We start from the raw sequence: 11,406 nt of genomic DNA on the forward strand, positions 1-11,406 counted from the left end.
TTGTCTCCTAGTTCACAGGGAACTTTACTAGAAGTCTGATTTCCTGTTCACAGGTCTAAACAATAGATTGACTGTTTTTTGCAATTGATGCACAGTTATTGAGTGCATTGAGTTATTTATATCACTTCTTGTAAATTCAGAGGAGTTAGAGCATGTCAATATTTTGCTAGAGTGTTATTTTTTAGTAAACAAATGAGTATGTTTTCCATTGACATTCATCCTTCTCAATATCATCAAGATACATTAAGTGCCTTGAGCGTTCATTTTAAATATGATTGTTTCCCCACTCAGTGCCTCCCAACACTTCCTCAGTTATAGAAGTTAGTTTTGCCATACAGTTTAGTTACCCTGAAGAATAATAATTAATCATCTCACCGAGTTTCACTGAAGTTAGATGCTCCCAGGCCAATTTACACTTAACAATCAATTTTTAACTTTGGAGATAATATGCTGTCTAATATATGTGACAACTGGCAGACCTCTTCAATTGAGGCGGGGTTCTAATTAACAAGTGCTGAAGAAATCCTCAGAGGAGGTAGCTGGGACCATTCCATACACTTCAGTTTCCTTCAGTACACTTTCTGTATGTGATGCCTTTTAAAATGTTCAGTTTTCATTTTATAAGGGAAAAAGCATTTCTCTAAAGAATACCATTTCACATACAATTTCGGGCAATGAATGAATGCTTCTTAAACCTCAGGGAACAATGCTACACAAGACCACCACCACTTGCTATAAAATGTCCAAAATAAGTGAAAAATGGGGAAAAAAAATTATCAAGAGGGTAAACATGGGCAACAGCAAAAACGCATCACTGTTCCTACAAGATAAGGATGCTGCTGTGGCTGCTACAAGAAAGCCAAGGTGGGGAAGGGAGAGAAGCACAAAACCCCACGGTCACAGTTTTTAACGTGCAGCTATGAACAGCTGGTTCAAGCTATTAGGTTATTGCCTGTAAAATCTACCATTCTGAGTAAATCTCAGATGCACTTTATTATCAATAAATCAATCACTTATTAACAAGGAAAGAGGGTGCTCTCCTCTCAGTGTGGCCAGCGGAAAGCTAGCACAACTGATTTCATGTAAGTCTAATTTTTTATCTTCTGTATTTTAGGTTCTGAGTGCTCCAGCATTTTCAGAGATCCCAAGTTTTGCCAAGGGCTAGTCATCACTTTAAAAGCAAGCCTATCACTATTGTAAATTTTAAGGAATTATTTCTATTGGGTTTGAGTTGTTTTGTATTGTTGTGGGGTTTTTGTATTTTGATGTGCTTGGGTTTTTTTTAAAAGCCAAGCCTGAGCTCACAGCATTTTACAGTAAATCAGATTTATCATGTCATTATTATCGTGCCTGCAGTTTTAAAAATTTGCCTCAGTTTAGAGCTGCTGAAAACGCACTTGCCTGGCTGGGAGAGGCACAGTGTAAGCAGATACTGGGAGAGCTCTGACCCATTTCAATTAATTAAAAAAAAAAAAAAAAAATCTTTGTTACTCCAGCCAAAGGTCTCTGGAAAATGACAGAAACACTCTCAGGGATTCCTGGACAGGGGCAGGACCACATGTGAAAGATGCCCTTCCAAGTTGTGTAGGCCAGTAGCCAGTATAGGTCAAGACACAGATTCCCTTTCAGAGAAGCACAGGTACAGTTCCTGATGCTAGCCTGGCACGTCCACGAACAGAAAACAGAATAATTTGGAGACTGAAACATGAGCCAAGAGTCCCGAGCTTCTGTCGACGACCTGGGTTTGAAAATCCTAAAAACTCATAGAGGATGACCCTGGAAACAGACTGAATACAGGACAACTTTCTGCATCATATTTACCACGTATATAACAGTCAAAAGAGCCACCAAATCTGCTATGAGGCACCATAAAAATGCAACCATCGTTGCCACATAGCCAGAAAGCTGAGAGCCCTGACAGAAATCCCAAGAGGATGAAGTAGGATGCTCTTAACCTTCCATAGATATTTGTCTAATTATAGCTAGTTTTAGTTGTCTTTAATCCTGGGGTTCCTGCACCTACATGATTATTTTGATGATGTTAAACATGGCTCACGGAGCTAAGTTACCTCTGAAATAACTTGGAGATAGAGCTGTAAGTGCAACCTAGGAAAGAATAAAATTAACCACCAATTTTGCAGGTAGGTTAGAACTTGCACGGGATGGGGATCTGATAACCTTATTTAATGCCATGCATTTTTTGAAAGAGAAGACCATATACAAAAAGGGAACAAAAATCCTGGTTTTGTCTGTTTTATATTAAATTTTCCCTTTAAAGCTTTCAAAAGCTAGCATTTACTTTCAATGGGGAAAATTACTCAGTCATTCTATTACTTTCATAAGACTGTCACTCAAGAAAAGGAAAGAGGGTTTTCACTGGGGAAAAAGATTACATATTATAAGAGTTATCCTACTTTTTCTTAAGTAGCTCGAAAAAATATTGGAATCTTGCCAACAAAATTTGTCTTTTTTTTTATTGAAAGTATGTTTTCTCTCAGTATCTGCATGAAAATTTCACCTCTCTTAATTAACTTCTTCCTGACATCTGCAGTGTTGCAGACATACCACTGTTCAGGTACAACATTCTTCCTCCTACAGATATCATGCTCAGAGGGCCGCCTGCCATTTGTGATTTGACAGTTTTGTGACTATGAAACACATGTAAGCATAAGTTCTGAAGTTAAGTATCTGTTGGATTTACCTACACCCTAAAAGCTTTTTGGCTCTGGAGTTTGGCTAAGGGACTAACCAGAAAAGAACTAGCTTTATACTATAATGCTCTGCTGCTTTGAATAGTAAATACGGTGCAGTCTCTTAGCAACATGAACTACACAGGCATACACCGCTTAGTTATAAGGTAAGAATTTGCTAAGGGTACATCTCTCATCATCTTATTTTTATTGTATACCTTCCTCTCACTGTCATCTTTTATTAGAATTTAACATCACACAGACATCTACACACGTTACTAGTTTTGCTCAGTCACACGTGTCAATGCACTTGCACATTTTGATAATTGCAGAACAGGGTCTTTAAGTTGCAAAGCTCCTTGCTGAAGGGCACTACCTGTCTGTAAGACAGTCCGTGGCTCTTTGGGAATCAATAGTGGACTTGGGCCAATGGTCATGGAAGTCAGTCTCCCTGGTCCTCTGCAAAATCTGGATAGGCCACAGAGCAAAGCAGTGCACTGGCCTCAATGCAGCACCACAGTCACGCAAAATCATATTCCCAGCTTTAATTGAGACTAAAACAACTGTGTACTAAAAGAACTAACTGTGCACTAAAAGAACTGTGTTCTTTCTTTACTCTACTCCAGTTTTACATTTCTGGCATGCTACCAGTTATTGAGACATAAGGGAGTTTGATTCCTTAAGAGCAACTTTTACAAGTGTCTTCAAAATGAGCTTTATTTTCAATGGGAGGAGAAAGTTGATGTGAACAATCTGTGTAATTAACATTTCCCGCAACTATTTTCAACCCCTCTCACCATTACTGTTCTCGGACCCCTCCCACACACCTATCAGCCTTGAGCTCTTTGCTAACCCACTGTAATTAGCATGGGCTGAGTGTTTCCAAGGGACATGTGGCCCCAACAAACCCCTTTATTACTACTTTTAATGACTCATTAGTTGGAGAAAGTTTGAAAACAACATCATCACTATAGCTGAAGTAGTCACTGTTTGCCTGGTAACTTGCTCAGTTAACAATTTTAAAGCATCAGTCAGGATGTTGCTATGAATAAAAACTATGACCAAAAGCAGCCAAGTGGAGAAGCACTGCAGATGGGATGAGCCTGGGCGAGGTCTAGGTTGTACAGAGACAGGACACAAAAGATGCAGACAGGGAAATCCTTCTGTTTTTAGGAAATGGACATGTGGACGATCTGCATTAGAGAGCAGAAGTCCTGCTGTCCCTCCCAACAAGAACTGCATGAGCTCCCCACTCCTACAGGATAATGAGAAGGATTCAGGTTGAACACAAAGACCTCCAATAAAAAACAATGGGGAAGCTCCTTGAGAAAACAGTTATCTACCTGCCCCAAGATTACTTTTACACCTGTGTGAAGACATCTGTGGTTTGTTTTCTTTGATGAAAGAACTGCAGCTTAAAAGTCCTAAGAAGGAAACCAAGAAAAGGACATTTATCGGTTATCTGCCAATTTGCTTTGTCTGCTTACGTGAGATGAAGGAACACAGGCTGAAGGAGGGTAAAGCAAACCCAAAATCTCAGCAGATCCCAAATGGCATTGGTGTGCTGGAGCACAATATTGGATCCTGACAGAGATGGAGCATGTCAGATAGCAATATAACGGAATGACCCTAGCCAAAAGGCAAAGACAGTACCCGAGCTTATTTCAGCCACTTTGGTTTGAGCTGGCAGCCGGTGATCCAGACAAGAAAGCAGTATCTCACAGACACACCAACATAGGAAGTGTTGAGGGACTGAAGGAACGCCGTCCTCGTTTACTCACAGCTAATGTACACTGCACCTTCCTCACCTTAACGGGAATCGGAAACAGGGAAACTCTGGACTTAATAAATCACACAAATACTCCTGCAAAATGGGATGGAGGTAAACCAGGATCCGACTTGCCGTATTCAAGCGAGGGAGCTCATTGCCATCTTTTCGCTATAACGGATACCCTAACTGAGTGCAACCAAGCACGATGCAGCACAGGCACTTTAACAGCTGACTGGCATAGGGAAAATGTGAGATTATGACTGGGAAAACCAGGGAAAGTGACCTGCTTGAAGAGGTTGCCTGAAATATGTTTTAAACTAATTTTCACAGAGAAGCACGTTTCCAGCATAAGCTCCCTCGTGGTTCTGAAGCTGGTACTGATGTGTGAGGTGCCTGAAGAAGCTATTGTAAAAAGAGAAAAGGAGGAGAGAGAAAAGCCAAGACAAATGCAAAATATACAGGTTCTCTGAGCCAAAGCATTCAAGACAAAAAACAAGCTCTTTGAACAGACAGGTGTTGTTGAAGAAGAGAGCAACAACAGCCCTGCAAAAAATCACAAATCATTCACTGTCGAATACCCACTGTTGAGGGTATTCTGCTTATTGATTTTAGACATGCTGCTTTCAAGATGGGTATTGGTTGCTGTAGAAATTTGTAGGGGAAATAGAAGACGAGAGGCTATAAGAGAAAGCACCCAAATATGGGTGTGCTTGAAAACTGAAAGGAGCCCTGAACCTAACCTAGACATTTTGGTGTATGGATCCTACAGTTAAAACACTAAACAAAATGTAAACACAAAGGAATTCTGAATGTTCCTGTCCCTCCTCTTTATAATTCACCTGCTCTATGTAGAAGTGGTGCCATTCCATGGCACTCATGACCAATATGCTAGATCCTTCTGCAACATTAAGGGACCAAACAAACTTGTGTAGATGACTGGCTTGCCAGTACTGAAGCAGTTAATAGGCAAATCAGATAAATGGGGCTCAACAAGTTGTCAGCTGCAGCTCTTACAAATCATTGTGCTGTCAGTTTTGATCGATGAGTCTGCAAACACAGGAAAAAACATGGCTTTGGCATGGAAATGTAGCTTTATGCTCTCTACACAGACTAATTAAACAAATTTGGTTTGTACCAAAATGTTTACTACAAGCAACTTGAGTATATTGAATATATGAGTTTCACTGAAAGGAACAGCAATATGCAAATTTAAGTTATCTGAACAAAATGAAGAATACAGAAAATATTAGGTTAGATCCACCTAAACAAACAAACAAAGTTTTCTTAGATAAATTAAAATCAAAGATCATTTTATGTTGTAGAAAGAACTTTGTGCTACCCATTTCGAGGTTAGGAGATTTAAAATTATTTTTTTAAAAGTCATCATTAAATCATAAAATTTAATTTAGGCCAATTTAAAATACAACATCAATTTAAATTAACTAGGTGTTTAATTTAGGGACTACTTAGAAAGAACATTCTGATTTTCCAAAGAACATTTCTGATTTTCCACTCTGCTTCTGCCCCAAAGTCTATATTGAACTCAACACTGCTTTCAGATATTTTAAGCTTTTTTTTTTTCAGTGAGTAAGCCATATTGGTGCAAAAATGTTCTACTGCATTCCTTGAGAAGTAGACAGGCATCATAAAGAATTCCTTCTAGTCTACATTTACCTCTCCTGTGCTGGGATGAGATTCCATTATTTAACATTCCAAATGGCATGGGAGATATGACAAAAAGTCAGAGAGTACATGTGAACCTGGGAATACACTTCTGACAGGACCGTGCCATGGCTGCAGGGCTGACTGCGTCCCTCTACTCCGTTGTATTCCCACTGAAGTCTCTCCTTTTGGACCTCAGTAGCAATGACCAACTTAGTAATAGACCAGGTCCTAAAATTCACTGTTAGAGCTACTACAACAGATCACAAACGTGTTACAACTTATTTACTCATTGTTTGCAAAGGACCTTGAGTGCAGCAGAGCAGGAGGAGTCACATAACAGACACGGGGTTTTGCAGGCTGAACTTTTCTATCACAGTGGCAGAATGGGGCAGTACATGCCCGACTTTGCTTCATGAGCAATTGTTGGGAAGACATTTCTTTCCTGTGCTGTTGCTCTTTTATATTGATTTACAATGGTAAGCCATTATTGATATAAATTCAGCCCCCAACAGCACCTGTAGCATTTCAGTAAGGTTTAATTTCTCCCCAAATACCTGTCTTCCTATTGCAACTAACTTGGTGAAGACAAATTAATTTTTGAAGAAGCATAAACTCAATTACTTTAGACTGACCTGGATTTTTGCATTTTGTGAACACTCTCTGCGTTGGAAAGTGTGATGAGCTGAACTAAGTGACAAGCAGCCAAAGTCTATTCTCATTTACACTAGCACAAACCTAGATTATGCTCCACCTCTACAAAGGGACACAGGCGCCCAAATTTCCCTTTGGGAGCAAACAGACACCATTCAATACATCGCTACATATGGCATGCTAACTTTGTATTATCCCTTCTATAACGCTCTCTGAAAGACTTCCAGTAAGAGTTTAACACTCTTATAAAGATCCAAATCGTACTGAACAGGTGCAATCACTTAATGGGGAATGAGTTCCTCGGGAAGTGCTAAAGACCATATACATTCAGAAGCATGCAAACAAATGGCATTTTTCTTTCAAAGTGTTGAATGAAAATTCTCTTTTCAAGGGTGATTGACATAACATGGTGTTTTATCAGTAATTCAGAAAGATTCATTTGGTGATATATGTTCTCATAGTCTGTGGTCAAATGTAGAACATGCAGAAGAGCACAATTAACTAAAGATTCAGTGAAATGTTTGATTTCTAGTGCATGTTATCATCCTCATCACAACTCGCTGTAGGCAGTCCTCACTCTATTGTTTGTGTCCCCACAGCAGGCTATTAGACTTCAATTGCTGTATTTACCATTTTAATAAGCCTTTAAGACTTTCCTTTGGAAAATGAGCAGTTACTGAAGCTGTAGAAAGAGGCAGGATAAAGGAAAGAGCTTGTTGTTCAGTGCAGTCTCCCTTTTACTTACACCTGATTCTTACTACTTCTGAAGGACAGGAGAGGACCGAGGTGCCCGGGTCACCAGGGCCTCACAGCTCAACCGGCAGGACTATCCTGCCGGCTGCAGGAGAAAAATCTTTAAAACAAATGGCTAAGCAGCCCCATGTGCTGTGAAATCCACCACAAAGGCCCCCAGCAGGTTTTCGGTTGCTCTCAGACGTGCTTGGTGGGCCATCTAGTGACAGGCATGTCTTCCACTCCCCACTTACCCCTTTTCTTGTCCCTTCCTGACACCCACTAAATGTGCAAAACACACATGAAACAGGAAAGAGAAAATTGAAACGCCTACAGGCACCTCCCTACAAGCTCTGCACCTACTCGTCTCTTCTTTTTCACTCATTCCCACTGTCACCCTTCTCATACTCACTACTCCCATCCAAGCACAGATCTTGCAGCTCTTCTAGAGACACTTGTATTGCTGGAGCATTCTTTCACTGGCTCAAGTGAGTTATCAATCACTGGTCTCAACAGAGGTCTGGACAAAAGGAGCAAGGTAACAACAAAAGGAGAGGTAGTTGGTTCCACCTGAGCTTTCCCAAGGCAGGAGCGCAGCTCAGTGCTAGGAAACAGCCCAGCCCCAGCAAATCCAGGGGAAGAAGGATGACACCACAGCCAGTGAATCCTCAAAGGCGCTGAGCCTCAGGCTGGCTCCTACTCTCTTCCTCCAAGGACAGGAACACAAAAGAAAAAAACAGCACCCTGTGTTGCTCCAGGTTTTCCCCCCTCAAGCATCACACTGCAAACCCCTCTTTCACACCCCCAACCACCCACTTCCTCCTACCCAGTACAAAGCCCTCAGATTAGTGCACAGGTGCCTCATCAGGGATGGGCATCAATTAAACCTTGGATTTTCCAGTCTGTTTTGCAAAGAAACACTGCCTTAAGGACAAGCTAGTAGAATTCTTAGTTTCTGGTCTGAAAGACACAGCAGATACATGGAGTAACACAGGGATATTTCTGCATAAGTGAGCATCATGAGACATAAATGAGTGGAAAAAACGGAGGCTGAGGGCCAAACTCACAGTTGGTGAATCAAAGGGAAATACAATAGGATTTACAAACTGTTCCCTTAAAGCTTGCCTGCAGTGCCTTCCTTTGATTTCTTTCAGAACTGTAAAAGACAACTCACATACTACGGAATTAAAGACAACTTCAAAACCATGAGCATAATCCCCTTCCTTAATGATTTGCTTTAAGAAACTGTGTGCCTGCCCCAAAGAATGGCATGAAATGACTCTGCTTGCATTATCAAAGAGATAATAATTTGAGTTTTCCAGCACTAAGCAGATACACTTACTATTAGAAGCATACCTGAACACCCAAAATCTGCTAGCTGTATTAAAGAAACAAGCAAATATTGCAACTCTTGCATTCAACACTTTTCAATCTTAGGATTTGCCAAGATAAGGAACGCTCTCAGAATTAATATGAATCTGGGAAAGCAGAAATTCAGAGTGCTGTAGCTATCCCAAATTTGTTCCCCCTCTGTTTCTTCTTGTAACATGGGTGCTTGAGTGTGATGTTCACAGGAAGAGTACGAGTCTACGCAGAAGTTGATATAGAACAACTTCTATTCCACAGTGACTGTTCCAAGGTCTTCCCTGTTCAGACAAGGCTTAGTGTCTTGGACCTGAAACTGATGCAGATAACCATTCCCTATTGAGAAAGATCACAGGGGACTAACCCTGCATGGATTCAACTCACACACTTCTGTAGGAAAAGGTGTTTCTTAGGGTGTGAACACAGTTACAGATCAGAAAATAGGCATCAGGGGAAAAAAGAAAGTAAAGGATGACAGCAATGAGAAAAGATGTTTATTAATTGAAGTCCCAATTCCAAATATAGGCCTATGCGATGAGAAAATTCAGAAGCTCTGATGAGATGTGCATGCTAGAAGGCTTTGCCAGCTCAGGTCTGAGTATATTGAGCACATCTTTGCAGGCCTGTTCCATCTGTGGTTAAATCCTTCCAGCTAAGTCTGGAAGAGGCTAGAAATATACTTTTTATATACCAAAAGCAGTATGAAAAGTAAGATGGTTACTTCTATTTTTCCCTTTCCATCCTTTAAGTACCTTCCTTCTTTACATACACTGCTAGTTTAATTTCTAGTCCCTATAGGCTGAGGACTATAAGTTTTATTTTAAAACTGGTAACACTTAAAAATATTTTCAGGTTCTTAAGACCTTGGGGTTAATACAGCCCCTTAACTTATTAAATAATAATCATAAAAAACTAACAATCAATCATACCTTCTAAAATAAGCTTAACAGCTAATAATTTACCAGAGTGCACTGTGGGGAAGAGCACCTGACCAGGGCAACTTTTACAGCATGATAGGATCTCTTATCAGTTTTTAATATCAAAGAGAAGCTGGGTTTGTGTTTTGCATGCTGAATAGGAAGGTGTCTGTAACTGGGGTTCTCTGTTGTTTCCACAGCTGTCTGTTTCTCTATTCATAACTGAATCAAGACTGTATGGTTTTGAAAACCAGAGCATAAAGGTTCTTAACAGGGATCCTGTACATGTAAAAAAAAAAAAATCAGAGTTTGACTGTATAACATTCATTTACTCCTGTGGTTAAATCAGTCCAGTTTTAAGACTTTGGTTTCCCATTATACTTTTGCTGGATGATAGAACTACAAATACAAACCAGGTTAAACTTATTGATGATGTGAAAAGGTGCTCCGAGTGGTCATGTAATAGTCAGCTGACAAAGACCAGATTGCAGGAATGAGACCAAAATTTAGAATGGCTACTAAAACCAGCTTGTGGGTGAATTCCTTATCCTATCTGGGACCATCTGGTATCCTTTAGCTGCGATTTGAAGCCCCTAGGAGTTGGGCATGTAGTTAAAATTAGTGCCTTGAAAAACACACACCCACACCCCTTGACCCCCGTTGAAAATGTTTTAAAGGACTTAACTTCGAGGATAAAAGTGCAGGACATTAACAGTGAAAATCCACCTTCCATGGATAGGACTCGACTGTAAATAGCACTGTCATACAAGAAAATCTCTGTGTCTAAAAGCCTGTAATTCTAACAGATGAAGCACAAGTACAGTCACACACTGCTGTTATTTCCTCCGCACAGGAGGGATGCGGGACAGCACAGACTTCTGCCAGTTGGGACTAAACCGAAACAAGCATCAGAAAGGGGATACTGAGAACCTTTTGTCACCGATTCATACAACTATTTGTCAGGCGGCGAGGGCAAGTAGTAGCGGGATTCCCGGGTTCTCCCCGTGGCTCTGTACGCGGCACGCCATCTACTGCAACGGCTTAGTTTTGGGACACGTCCCCTCGAATGGCCCGGCGGGCTGAGACGGCACACCGGGCTGGCGGCTCTTCGCGAGGCCGGGCCCCTGCCAGCGCGCTCGCAGTCGGGGTGCAACCCGCGACCCCGGGAGCGGCGGGCGGGACGGAGAGGGCGGCGGCCGCCCCCCAGCGCGGCAGGGCCCGCCCGCTCCTGAGGGGATTCTGTCACCGCCATGTCACGCTGCCCCTCTCGTACACACCTGCGGGCCTCAGGACGCGCCGGCGGGCCCCGAGACGAGGGCGTCTTCCAGGGTGGCTCAACACAGGGCAGCGGCCGCCGCGGAGCCCTGAAGGGAGGGCAGTCTCCAGTCCCAGCCTACCGCCTCCCCGCCACCGCCCCGCCCTCCGTCGATAGCTCTGCACTTGGCAGCACACGCCTTAGCCGGGCCTCGCCTCTCCCGGATGAACCCTCCCTGTCTCCACCCTTCCCGCTCATCGATATCTCGGCGCTCGCCCCGCCTTCCGTCAGCCTCCGCCGCTCCCCGGCAGCCAGCACCCCGAGCGGCTGGGAGCGCGGCGCGCCGCGGGGTCCCCGCTG

This window comes from Vanellus vanellus (assembly GCF_965231255.1).
Source record: "Vanellus vanellus genome assembly, chromosome: 9".
In the NCBI taxonomy this organism is placed as follows: domain Eukaryota; kingdom Metazoa; phylum Chordata; class Aves; order Charadriiformes; family Charadriidae; genus Vanellus; species Vanellus vanellus.